This window comes from Chironomus tepperi, unplaced genomic scaffold (genome assembly GCF_022539635.2).
Source record: "Chironomus tepperi strain 1889 unplaced genomic scaffold, CSIRO-AGI_Ctep_v1 contig_479, whole genome shotgun sequence".
In the NCBI taxonomy this organism is placed as follows: Eukaryota; Metazoa; Arthropoda; class Insecta; order Diptera; family Chironomidae; genus Chironomus; species Chironomus tepperi.
Genome location: NW_027226601.1, coordinates 125,356 through 139,992, shown reverse-complemented (window position 1 = coordinate 139,992; position 14,637 = coordinate 125,356). Strand labels below are relative to the sequence as shown.

At 32.1% G+C, this 14,637-nt stretch overlaps 1 pseudogene; it reads right to left on the bottom strand.

Annotated features, from left to right (window-relative positions):
* The window catches only part of LOC139099654 (lachesin-like), a 44,326-nt pseudogene that overhangs the window by 7,032 nt on the left and 22,657 nt on the right, over positions 1-14,637 (bottom strand).

Here is a 14,637-nt window from a genome sequence, read left to right as displayed (position 1 = left end):
TGAGTAAGTGAGTGCAAATATATTAAATGGCATATGAAATTCATTATTAATTTACCATTTTCGCGCTGCCAATAATTGATGGCTTTTGGAGAAGCTTCAACATTGCAAATTAACGTCACATCTGTAAGAAGGGGGCACCCACGAGCTGGTTAGGCACCTAAAGAACGTGCAACATACAAAAAAAAAATTGCGAGTCAATGAAGATTAATGAAAAGACAAACAAAATGTAAATGAATTGCTATATCTCATACCTGTATCAGTGGATGAACTGGTATTGTATGTAAAACGCCAATCAAGGGGTTGAAAAATTGCAAACAAACAGAATAACAGCAACGTGAAGAGAGAGTAAAAAATTATGAATTGCCATGAGTATCATCATCATTTATAATCGGATTTATGTACGCATATATATGTTTTTCATCATTTTGTTGTATATATACACGTCAACAGAAGAGGAAAAATGAATAAATCAATGTCTCATCATCACCATTATACACACATTCAGCCAACAATCGCAATTAAATTTCAATTTTTGCTAAACGCGAACAGCAGTTAATTTATATAAATTTAAAATGTACTATTGTGTCGATGTTTGCTTCTGTCGCTTGTCGCTGCTCCTGATGTGCGACTCGAGTGGTGTTGGACAAAAAAGTTTTATTGCAATTTAATGTGCTTGACGGTTTTATGAGGAGAGGCTGTTAATTTTAAGTTGATTTCAAATTGAACACTTTTTGGAGATTTTTTTGGGATTTTTTAATGAATTCTCGAGATGTTCTTGAGATTGTGACAAGCTTGTTATGTACTTTTATGTCATCATGCCTTTTATTTAATGCGCTTTAAGTTCAATTATTGAACATTAAATTAGTTCTTTTTTTTGTGACGAATAGTTATAAAGTTGACAAATACATATTGGCTTTTAGATTTAAACCAGAGATGGGCAGCCTGTGTTCTACTGTACACTGGTGCTGCGAAAGATATAAAGTTGCACACGAGTCGTGTGACACGACTGTTCAAGGTATTTGAATAGATAGTTGATTTTGTCTATATCTAGACAAACCTGGAGCTTGACATTGACTTTGCTTAGGCACCAAATGGGGAAATGGTGAAGCCGAAGCCAGACTCTGAAGCTGTCCAAATGTCAAATGGTTTACCTTTTTGTGGTATTCCCTGATATCGCTAAATACTTGCGACTGATCTATAAGATATGATAATTACACTAAATGATAAGGTAGCAAGCCTATCCAAAGCAACTTGCCTGAAAGAGAAAATTCCCACAATCAAGTTAGGGATGTAAGGTTTACAACCGACCATTTTTAAAATCAATTTGTAGGAAGAAAGCAACTTGCAAGTTAAGAATGTCAGCTACATGTGCGGACAGACAGTTTGTACAAACTGGCTGACAGTCAGCAACAGCGTCAAATGTACAGAGCCTTTTGTTGTAACCTAAGCTTCACATAGGAACATGGAAGCAGAAAGTTATTAAGAGTAGATAAGTATGGTACAACTTCTCCCTAATAAGTGAAAGATCAAATGCTAATCTATTGAAAAAAATTCAAAATTCAATTTTATCAAGTATCTACCTCAATAATTGATATTCAGAATCTACCGCACCTCCCTAAAAACCTACACATTATCATTCATAAACTTTATCATTGTCGAAAATTCAAAAAAGCAAAAGTTTTGCACCACAAAAGTTTACAATGATACTATTATGTATTACACATAATAAGGATAAGAAATTAGTCATAATTAAACAGCATATCATAGCATGCTAACAGAGAGTAAGAGAGCTAAGTGAATATTTATCACATGAAAGGCACCCAACTGACAATAAACAATAAAATAGGGATTAAATTATTACAAAATGAAGTGAACATTATGCAAGTTAATATTTGTTAGGAGGAAGGAATGAGGTAGGGATGGGGTTGAGGATGAAAAGTTTATAAACATAACAAAATAATAATTAACATTTTGTAATATGAATTTATTTGGGGTAATTTTGTTCGAAATTGTTTAAGTCTTTCTTAATACTATATCTAGATCCAAAATCCAGGCCTACGTAACACAGGCATATAGTGCTAGATTCAAACCGAATCCGGAATCAAGTCAGAGTCATGTAGGTTATGGGCCGAATATTTGCTGAATTAACCAATTTGTACTATTTAGAATATCAACTGTCATTTAATATTCAAATTATGCTTGTAACTAAATTTAGTTGAATTTCCCCTTTTATAGTTGTAGCCCCCTTCATGTAAACATTTAATTTGTTTTCGAACTTCAAACAATAAAGATCTTAATTTGTATTTTCGTCCAGTTATTATTTACTTGATAGTGGCTTATCAGTTCCTTCATTTGCAAGTTACAGTTGTGATTACTGTAATGCAGCCATTTGATTGACGTCCATCAAAAGATTCAATTTTTCTTAATTATTTCGTAATTTTCCTTACAAAATCCTAAATTTTGTCACCAAAACACCTAAAAATCTGACAAAATCTTCCCAAAGGACACCCCTAAAAGCAGAGTGCCTTTATTTCCATACAGAAGGCAGCAATAAAGCCAAACTTTTTATTTAAACTCTACCAAAACCTGAGGCATTGTACTCAACACAACAATGGGGTAAATTATCACTTTTCCATTGTTTTTGTGTCCCTTTTTTCCTCTTCCTGTATATATATCCAACATGTTTGTGGCAAATGAATGGATTGAATGAGAAAAACTTTTTACAGCCACGACAATGGATGTAAAACAATTACTAAAAAATTAGATAAACAAGACAAACTTACAATGTACTTGAACTTTCATTCTTTTGGACACGGATGGAGGGACACTATTTGATGCTATGCATAAATATGCTCCCATTTCAGATCTCGTGATTTTTGTGAGTGACAACATTTCACCTTCAACTTGATGTGCTGGAATTGAAAAATTTATTGAATGGAATTTTCAAGGTAGTCATGCGGTGTTGTGACACTGTTTTATGCTGGTATCACATGATATTTTTAACTAAAATACTTATAGATTGGAATGTGCAGTTTCAATGCTGTAAATAGTTTGGAACGCGCACATCCAATGCTGTAATTTGCATCGACAGCCTTGATTCTATAAAACTTACATTTGGTTTTACCATGAGGACCTGTTCGGGCGATTATTTCACGACCATCCTCACGTTTCCACGTTATTTTGGGTTTGGGATATCCTCGGGCCTTACATACTAATTTCGCTGATCCACCTTCAGGAACCATCATGTCTATATGGGGAGGAAAATGAAGGAATTTATAAAAATATAGAATTTTATTAATTAAATTATTCAGGAACACCTAGTGGCTTCCTTTGAAGCTTAAAATAATCAAAAAATTCTCAGTGGTGGACAACCTGTGTGTCGCGACATACTAGAGTGGTGACAGAATGTTTGGTATTGGTATGAACCTTATACTGTGTATGTTTCCAGTCTAGGCATCCAACATAAGTGTGCCGCGGAAAAAAGGTTGTCAACCACTAATCTATAATAAAAAAATAATTCATGGTTTACCTCCTGATGTCTCTTCATACACAATATCCGGTGGAATCACGACTTCCAAGAACGCTGTCTGCATTTTCATTGGATCTGTATTTACCTACATATTCACATAAAAATACATATCCAATTTTAAATTAAATATCTCAAATTTCAGTAAAACAATAAAATCGAATCCCATTGTTAAAAAAAGTATTATTAAAAATATTAAGCATGGGTCACCTGACACATATATTGTCCTCGATCCTCCATTTTTACACTTTTTATGTTTAACGTCCACGTATTGAAATCGTTGTGAGTGACTGAGAGACGTCCATTATTCGTAATGACATGTTCATGAATTGCCAAAATTGCTTTGGCATCAGCCTTTATCCACGCAACCTATATACATCCAATAAACAGCATTAATACATTTTGTAATGGGAGATGGAATATTTTTAATTGAAACTTTTAATCAGCAGTGCTTATTGCATTTTTTTGGACTAAAAGTTGCAATTTTACTTCCAATACAAAATAATCAGCATAGACTTTCAGCATCTAATTATTATGCATTGTAATTGAATTTAATTTAAGTGCAAAATAACAACAAAAATTCTCTTTTATTTTGTGCAAGTTGTGCTTTTTCCATTAAGGCATGCATCAAACATAAACGTTTCATGTGGATAAATGTTTTCGACAATCAGAAAAATATGTTCACATAATGATAACCGCTTCATGCTTTATACAAATTTTCAGTGCTGATTTTTATGAAACATGATGAGAGCATTTTGGATGAAAATTGAGGTTGATGAACTTTTATGGGAGAGGTATGATGTAGGGATAGGTTAATGACATGATTATGAAATTGGTGATTTGAGTGAATTCCTTAAAATTAGAGCTCGAAATTGACTAGAATTCAATATGAAGTTGAGTCGGTCCGGATTAGCACGCATTGAAATGATGCCACAACAGCGCCAGTGGTGGTAGAATGCTTACTGACACTTGGTTCTAGCTTGAATAGTACAAGACAGCTAGTCGATCCAAATTCCGGTCATATGCCGATGTGGCACTAACTTGATGTCTAGTTTGATTTCAGTGACCAACATCAAGGCCATATACCAGAGTTATATCGGCTTAATGTTAGATTTCGACTCAAAATTCAACTAAAGCCAAGATTCAACATCCAACCGGCATGACTCTGACATGGTTCCAGGTTTAAATCAAATCCGACATTAAGTCAGAGTCAAGTTAAACTGTTAGTGGATTTCTGATCGATTAATCGACTTGTATTATTCGATTTAGCAGTAAGTGGCAGCTGCTAATTGATTAATTAACTGATTTGTGTCTTTTGAATTAGTAAATTATCGATTCGGCACCATGATGTCAACATAGTAATGTGTGTCAGTTGGGACCATAAGTCAACTAATCCACACAAATTCTTACTCATCTTCAAATTATCCTTAAATCTATTGTGCAGACTACGACAACATCAAATGTGCATTTATATAATTCAAATAATTGTGCATATTAAAATGAGAAAATGCACTCCATTCACACATCATCAATGACTTTCATACTTGCTCTCTCTTCTATCATTCAACGAATGAGTCTGCTGGTTTTCACTCTACACTACGAATGCACAACAGCCACACTTTCCACATTAATTAGCTATGATTAATTATTGAATAAACATCCAGCATACGTTGATTATTGATTCACAAGTATTGAAGGTGTAGGTGTATTAGCCGAAGAGGATTTTTATGTTATGACATAAATTCTATCCTATTCAATTTAATTTAATTTAATTCTATTTAAAAAAATATTATTTTGAATTATTTTAAATTGCTGCATTCAAATATTTTTATAAGCACGTTTTTTTGGTTAATCGAACGTGTCAAAATTATCGAAAATCTCTGTTGACCATGAATTATTTTGCAATTATGAATTTTCACAACAATCAACTATATTTTATTGTTCATTCAATAATTAAAATCATGAGTTAATTTGTAGAGCAGATGTTTATGAAATTAATAATGACATGCAGTTGAAGTTTTTGGATATATTATTGATGAAAATTTTGCGGTTTAATGAATTTGAATTAAATTTATTGAATTATTTTGATAAAGCTTTAAATTTAATAAATGGTGAAATTCAATTTTAAGAGCTTCTATGTTGGTGCTACTCAAGTTATGCTCAAATATACTAATTTGTGGCCAATGGATAGCAACAAACTAAATCCGCGTAAAATTGTTAGAACTTAAAGAATTGTGAGAAATTCTGTTCAAGTTGATAATCCCCTAAGATATTAAGGGTGTTTTCAACAAACCATTCTCATCAGGGGATTGTCAACTAAACAAATTGTAAACAAATCTGCATTTTTTTCCAATTTTTACATCAATTTACATAATTTTTATACATTTAATGCTTATTATATTTAAAAACTATAATAAAGCTTCAGATTGAGTCAAAAACAATGTAATAAACAGCAAAGTTTCTCTAAAATTTGCACTTTTTAATTGAATTTTTAATAAAATCTAATTTTTTAAGGTTAAATTTCATAGAATTCAAATTAAACTGAAGTTAAGCTTTCTAATCCAAATACCGAATCAAAACAATATTGTACAATAACAAACTAAGTTCCAATTACTTCCAATAACATCAAATTCAACAACAATAGCAATCCAAGTCACTTACTCGATTGCAAAATAAAAGTAAATAAAACAATTAGCAGGATGTGCCCGCAAAAGGGATGATTATTACACATTCATGCACTAAACAATAATAGTCTGAGGGAAAATTGTAAAGCGATTATTGTGCTTAATGCTTAAAAACAACATTGCAGTTGTTGTCGATGCCAATGCAGTTGTTTATGCCATTCTGTTCTCACTTTAGTGTACGGCGGTTTGAATGATAGTTTAGGAATTGTATTTTTTTGTATCCAATAGATAATTTTATAAATCCACACAGGTCCATTGAATGATGACAAGTGAGAGAATGGCACTAATCAACCGTAAAGCTACAATTGACATCAAAAAAATAAATTTCTACTAATTTGAGGCAATCACAAAATTTCAAATTTTCTGTTTTTGAAATGTGTTAATCTAATTTACAGCAAACGACGATGTTTGAACTTCCACTGCAGGTGAAAACTCTTTGTGTTATATTTCAAAAGCACTACCTTTAACCCCTCTCGATATTGTTTTGACGTTAACATTTGATCTAAAAAAATAAGTTGTCAATCAGTCTCTCAAAGCAAGGTATTTCGGCCGTTAATAAAAAAATAGTAAAAAAGCGTCTGTCTGAGGTAAAAATCATCGACTAAAATTGAGTTTTTTTTTTTTTTTTTTTTGATACATGATAAAATTTGTACAATTTTTTTTATTGAGCGCGATTTTTTGTATTTTAAATTTTTTATCAAGTTTAGAAAAATGTTTTGCTGAAAGTTGGTTCTATGTTGCATTTATGCCTACATACTTGACTATCACAAAAAAATTATTCGGTCAGAAATTTAGCCCCATATTGGCGTGACTCTGACTTGGTGGTAAATTTGGTTTATATCTAAATATAGAAGGTCATTGCTTCTTGTAAGAAAAGAACCAAACTCAATCGGCACAAATTATTCGGGACAGCCAAGTGGATGCCGTATGTCGTCCAATCTTCCATTTCAATTGCCATGTTGATGATATTTGACTGCCACCTAAGCCAGAGCTCGAAACCGACTTACATTTTATATGGATTAGACCAGGGATTAGAGTCGCTAAAAACGTGTGCCGATCGGAAAAGGGACTGTTTAGACCCCTTCAAGTGGAGTAGAAGTATAGGTAGGAGCGTTTCTAGAAGGGGATGAGATGTTGTTTGGGGTCAAGCTTCCATCATTCTTTGAAAAAAATCTTCATTTTCCTGAAGAAAAATCCAAAAATTCTTCTAATAAATTATGAGGAAGAACACATTTTATGGTAAATCATCTTAATACTGCGTTTCTAGGAAGGGGTGTATCAAGGCATCCACGTCCCAGACATCAATGCCCCTACCCTTCTCCAATACCAACAAAACTGAAAAATCCAAAAAAATCCACCTTAAAAGTTATTTTTAACTTCAAAATTTTTCCCCCTCTTTCACCAGCAATCTACCTATCTATCTATCCATCTAGCTATAGTTAACAACTCAGATCATCATTTTTCAGCAAAAAAAAAATCCTCTCTTTATTTTCAAGCTCTTTTTTTCGACATTTCATTGATAGTACGTTGAATGATGGATTTTAATTTTTTAATATCAACGTCAAATATGGTTTTTGGAAGGGATAGGTATGCAGAGAGTAGCGAGCATGAATATTTTTTCAATGAAACTTTAATTAATGAAATTAAATTTTTTTGATAGAGGATTTTTTTTTATGCAGCACAAAAAACCACGGAAGACAATAAAAAAAGTGGTACAAAATTTTTTTTCCCTCTCTTTGAGCGGATTAAATAATTAATTTTTTGTTTTAAGCGCTTGGCGTTGATTGAAAGTCATGTCAGTTCTTTTATTGAATTTATTTTAATGGAAGTACAAAATAAAATCAATTTTTTTAATTAAAGATGAAAATTTTTGTGGATAATTGAAAGTTTTTTTGTTGTTTGGAGTTTGTTGATAGACATGAAGTGGAAGTATGTACTTTAAATCATTAATTTAATTATTTTACTACATTTTAATTGGATAGATCCATTACAAAATAAGTTTTTGAATTTTTACAAATTTTTATGCTTGTAGCCAACTTCAAGTTGTACAGTTTTGCTCATTTAATTGCAACCAACTTCAAGTCAATCAGTTTTGTTTGTTTAAATCACAAATTTAGGCTTTATGCATTATTTTATGGATTTTTGAGCTATTTTACATCTTTAAAAGGTAAAAACTGCTTCTAATTAGCTTCCAAAGAATAAACAACATTTATTTTTTCGAATTAAATGCAAAACTTGCTTAGATTCCATCAATTCTAGTAATTTTCATCAATATAACTCATTTTTCTTGCAAAAAATCAAATTCCTTTCCTATATTGCTTCCATTTATATCAATATCACTCACAAACAGATCCCTATTCACAATACATTACACATACTATATTTTCGAGAAGTCCCGCGTATAAAAATTGAATTATAAATTTTTTAATTTGACTTTTTTTCGGTTGAAGTATCGGTGGGGATATAAAAAGTAGTGCTTTTGAAGTCAACTAATTGTTTTTCGTTCAATATTTAACATCCAACTTACGATGACGATGCGGATATTTTTTGAGGATTAATTTTGTTTTTTTATTCCTTTGACGGGGTATTTTTTGTCATTGAATATAGTGCCAAATTTTGTCAGTGATATGAAAAAATCATAAAAAAATGTGAAACACAAAAAAGGATACAAAAAAGTTTTGTGCATTTTAAAATTTGTGCTTTTTATATTGGTGCAATAGTGCTGGTGCTGGTGCATATCTATCTATTGATTATTTTGGTGCTCGTGAATTGTTGCTTACATTCAACAAAATATTTATTGTGATCATTTCTTATTATTAAATTGTGCGATTCGGTGCGAATAAACTTTATAGGTGCTCTGGTGCTCAGATATATATTTATATATATTTGGTGTAAATAGATAAAATTATTTGTGATTAAGGTGCAGTTGATTATGTCACTAAACGACATAATCGATTATAAAACAGTGAAAAACAGTATTAGCATGCATTGAAAAACTGATACGTACCCTAGCAGGGGACCCGGATTCACCACTCACCCTATAACCACCTAAATTATTAACTACACATGTAAATGTTGCATCTCGTCCTTGAGCAACTGTTACATTTTCTAGTGGAAAGACGAAATCAGGTTCAAATGCTGACACTGTAGTTAATCGTAGATGGAGGGAAAGAAAGAAAGGTAAAATCGTTATACACAAAAAATACATACATGACATGCTACACATAAGTAGCTCAAGATGAAATCACGACTCGAAATTTATCTAATGGTTTTATTGTCGCTTTACAACACATCGTGCATATAAATAAGTAGGAAGAAGAAGAAGGCAAGAAAAACCTTTGTCAGGAGCATCATCATACGTGATAAGCCTCTTTACTTCATTGTTTAATACATACACAAACACATACGAATGTGTAAGATGCTCCATAAAGGCATTTCTATCATAAAAAATTCATAGGCAATGGAAGTAAGAACAAAAATTAAATAAACTTCAAGGAAAAAAAAACGTGAAAATGATGCGATATTCTTGAAAATGAAATTCTTCATCCCCTTCTCGATTACCTTTAAGGAATCTCGTCTTTTACTTTAAGTGAATGGAAAAGTAGACGAAAAAAGGAAAGAAGAAGAATGTTGATGAAAGACAGAACTGACAAATTACTGAATTAACTTGTGGTGAAGCCTTGAAAGGAACTTTTTTACATTTTAATAGAATAAATGTCAAGGAAGTGAAAAGTAATTAACTTTACTACTCGGATTGCTTCTATGACTCAATGAGAAAGTTTTGTGTCTTGAAATAAGAAAGAGAACCTCAAAAAAAATTAATCTTAAATTCAATGTCACTTCTTGTTTTAAGGTGGAATGAATCAATCTGTTTTTGTGTAAAGATTTGTTGAGTATTTAAATGTTGAAAGGATTTTTTGGAAGGTTTAAAGAGAAATTTATGGATGCTTGGCTGGATTTATATTTTTGGTTTTGATTGTGAACAGGTTGAATTTGACTTCAAGATAATTTTAAGACAGAGATTCTTTAATAAACATATCTAAGCAACTATGGTGTATGAGCACTGTGGAATCTAAGGCATCGAGCCATATATAGGCGAATCTGCCAGTCCTAGATAAGGGCTCTATGACCAAATCAAATCAGTTTGATTGGCATACATTGAAATGTTGCCACAACGGCAACGAGGTGGCAGTATATTTAGAACCAAGTGGCAAATTTGGTTGAGACCGACAATTTGATTCTAAGTATATTGCCACCTCATCGCCGTGGAGGCAATATTTAAATATGTGCCGATCGGGCAGATATCTGTCACTCTTTCTTTTATGAGGTCATGAGTTTGATTCCCACCAGAGACAGATCTCTCAATCATTTTTATAGACTGTTGTATACATGTCAAATATTTAATGGATACACAATGCTCACGACCACAGTTGTCAGATAAACGCCTGTGGATAGGTGCTTAGTTGTATTATGGTAGATTTTGGCTTTGTCTAGGCATTTCCAATGAAAAGGCAACCAAATTTGTAATTAAATGCATGTGACAAATTTTTGTCTTTAATAGCAACTCAATAGGTAACAACTCTGCTCACGACATTACAGCAACTAACTGTTTAAATATATATAATAATTATAAAGTCAAACATCAAATAACAAACTACCTAATCCTGTCATCAAAACAAATTTATAACATAAATTTTACTTAATTCCCTCCAAACTTCCATTTCCAGCACTTAAATTATATCTGACCATTCACAAAAATGTTCTCCCACCTTTTTTATGTCCATAAAATGTATTCACACAGCTCTCTTTTGTCAGGATATTAAATTTTTATAATATTTTTATTGCCTACCTCCTGCATGGCCTTTTTTTGCCACCTTATCCATTCATTATATATTTACTCAATAGATGGATAAATCCTAAGTCAATATAAAAGCGATTTTAACATTCAAAAGGTACCGAAAAAAAGGCACATTTGTTACAATGGTCTGTAACGCACACATGTATTCAAAAAGCGTTCCTTTAAATAGCATCATAACGTGCTTAGGATTAAGTGTGTAAATAGACTCATTTTTTATATAGCCGAGTGGCACTTGATATCAATATAAAGGAGAAACTTTTTTATGACATTCGATTCGATTCTACGTATTTATGTAAAGGAATCTCAAAGGAGAAGAAGGGGAGGATAAAGGTGTCGAGTACATGATGAGACATGTGTATAGAATGTGAGGGTCACTTTCAAGTCAAAATAACAAAATAAAAATGACTATAATCATTTTAACCTTTCGGAACACGTAAAAGAAATTTTTCAATTGGACATTTCAACGTGATTTTCCTTCACAATTTTCATCTTGTGCTTAGTTCTTTTCTTAGTTCCTTTTATATTGCTTGAGAATGTTCTTTTGGTGAAATTGAACTTTTTTAAAACATTCTTTTTCAATGAATTTCAATTGATTTTTTGTTGACTATTTCTGTTGTTCAGTGAAATTGAAATTTTTATTGAACAACTGTTATGAAAATATTGAAACAGACGGCAATTGAAGACATTGAGTCATGTTTAAATTTACATTTAGTGAGAAAATAAGTTTAATTTAATTTATTGATTTTTTAAAATAAAGAAAATTTAATTTCTTATTTAAATATAGTTGAATGTGACTGGATCTACAAGACAAAGGGCGTGTTTTTAAGAGCCGAGACAGTTAAGAGCAATCGCTCATGAACATCTAGTATATCAAATATTTGCAAACTGTTGAGAGCAAGCTCTTTGTCTGTGTCCCCTTTGTTAAGGCTTAAAATCTTAGTCTTATTCGTAGTTTGACACGTTACATTTCAAATTACTTCTGTAAACGGTTAAAACTTTGAATAATGATTATATACTCTTAAAAGTAAGCTATTGGTAGTTACTCCGATGTGACAAAATGATAAATAAATTAATGTAAATTACACCTTTTCTAAAACCAGAGCTCGAAATCGACTAGAATTTTGTAAACAGTCGACTTGAGTCGATTTTTCAATGCAAAATCCGAGTTGACTTCGAGTTCTGTCTTAAACTACCCAGGAAGAAAGCTCTATTCTTTAATATTCGTAAACAGTGGTGGGCAGCTTTTTGTTTTTCGCGCCATGCCTTGAAAGTGTCTCGACAGAAACTTTATCCGAAATCTCCAAAAATTCTTAGTTGCAAACTAGTATGACACGACACTCAGAGTGCCTACCACTGTTCAAAACGGACAGATGATTTCAAAGAATATTCTAGACTAAAAGCGTTTACAACGCACGGGCTTATGTACCCAAGCTACAAAATAGTAAATAAATAAGGCTTTCTTCAACTGGATCTCGACGGATTATTCCCATCCCAATAACAACATCCAGACAATTTTGACTCTGATTTATAAATATATAATACCTTCTTAGCATTACAAAAATCAAAATTCCATGTTAAATTTATTCAAAATTCCCCATCTTATCTCTAATACCGAATTCATAAATTAGACAATCTCCAGACATCATATTTCACATAGAAATGATTTTAAATTTTCCCATTAATTACAGATTTATATTCTAATCCCTCCTCCTTAACAAGCATTTCTAAGGTGTGACATTAAAAAGTTCATCGAACAACTTACCGTAATCATATTGCATTAACACTAATCCTATAACAAGTGTTGTATAAGTTAAGCATGTTGCTATGTCTCTCCCTAATCTACTCCTATATCGACGCTTTAATTTGAATTTACACCTCGACTGTATCATCATTTCTCGAACATTCGTGAGGGTGATAATTGCTAGCTGTTTAATTAATTATTCAATCCGAATAATTTGTAATTTGATGATTGCTGTGTAATCCTTAATTTATGTTCTCAATCTAACATCAAATCTTGTATCTTGTTCTCACCCTTACTTCTCACTGTTGTCTGTTAATGCTCTTTAAGAACTTTTTTACCCCGAATAAATACTTATATATTTGTTGGATATGTGAATATCCACACACACAAAAAAGTTGAAAAATATCGATTTGATTATTAGTTTGCTCGTTAGACTTCAACTGCTGCCAAATAGAACCAAAATAAAAAACTTTACTACAGATGTATAGAATTTTTTTTTTTTTGTTGCTGCTTTTCCTTTCAGCTCCTTTATCGCATCGTCATCTGGAAGAGAAGTTAAAGAAGAAAAATAATAGAATCATATAGGAAAAATTATGAGAGTAAGTAAGTGTGTGGTAATATGTGTGTAGGTTGATCGGAAGGGATGGTTTCTGATAAAAGTTTTGTTGTTTTTTCTCAGTTTTTGTTTTATCTGAGATTTTTGGATGGTTGGTGTTGTTTACTTTTGCATTTTGAGTGGATAACTAGTTATAACTGGATGTATTCTCCCAATATTCCTAATCGGCACGTATTGAAATGCTAAAACCTTATTGACGAAGTGGCAACTTACAATAAATTTGTCTTTTAAATGTTTTTGATTTTTAAACTTAATACTCTAATGATTATACTAATCTACCAATAGCAATGTAAGCTGAATTACGCTTAAGAGCATCATCCTATGTCCTATCAGCTCTATTCGACACAATCAATAATTTTGTGCCATTTTAGAAAAGAATAATCTAAAATGTTTGAAATTTCTTCACAGATTAACAACAAGGGGCCTGCCACTTAGTTTAAGTTCAATATTTGAGCTAAAAGGTTTATTTAAATCGGCAGAAACCGTTGGAAAATGACAAAGAATATTAGCTTTTGAATTGTAGATTTATAAAACCTTGTAAGCGGTTGTTTAACAAAGGATTTAATGCTAATGAACTCTCTTATCTTCCTACAAAAATGATTTAATTTAGCAGAGGAACTCTGTCCCAATAGTACATGTCGGATAGTCAATCAAGTATCCGGACACAGACTAAAGTGCCTTTGGAATTGATTCCAGATTAAATTTAAATCCAGCCAACCTCGTGTCGGATTTTCAATCGATTAAGATTTCAAGGCTCATGCTTAAACAAGCATGATCTGACTTTTTTAGACTCCAGACCAGTGATGTCAAAACTGTGTCACTGAGTCTTACCACCAAAGTGAGCTGTGGCGGAACACGCTCTAGAAATAGTGACAACATTCTTAATACGAATCACATCAATCCATAACAATTAATCACATTCTAATCAACAATAAATCCGTCTACAAAAAATGCGTCACTATACCCACATGAAATAACGCAATCCGGACTTTTGTAATACTTTTTTTGTTGTTGGACAATCGACAACATTGTAAATGTTCTCCTATATTCCCAAAGCCACTTTGCAACATGCTGTTTTTTCGATCTGAACATACATGCATGGATAAGAGTATAGAGGAGGATAAAACAAGAAGAACAAAAAAAAAGAACTAAAACTTTTTCGATAGCAATTTATTCACGATTCACCGCAGCATGTGTGTCGGGATAGAAAAG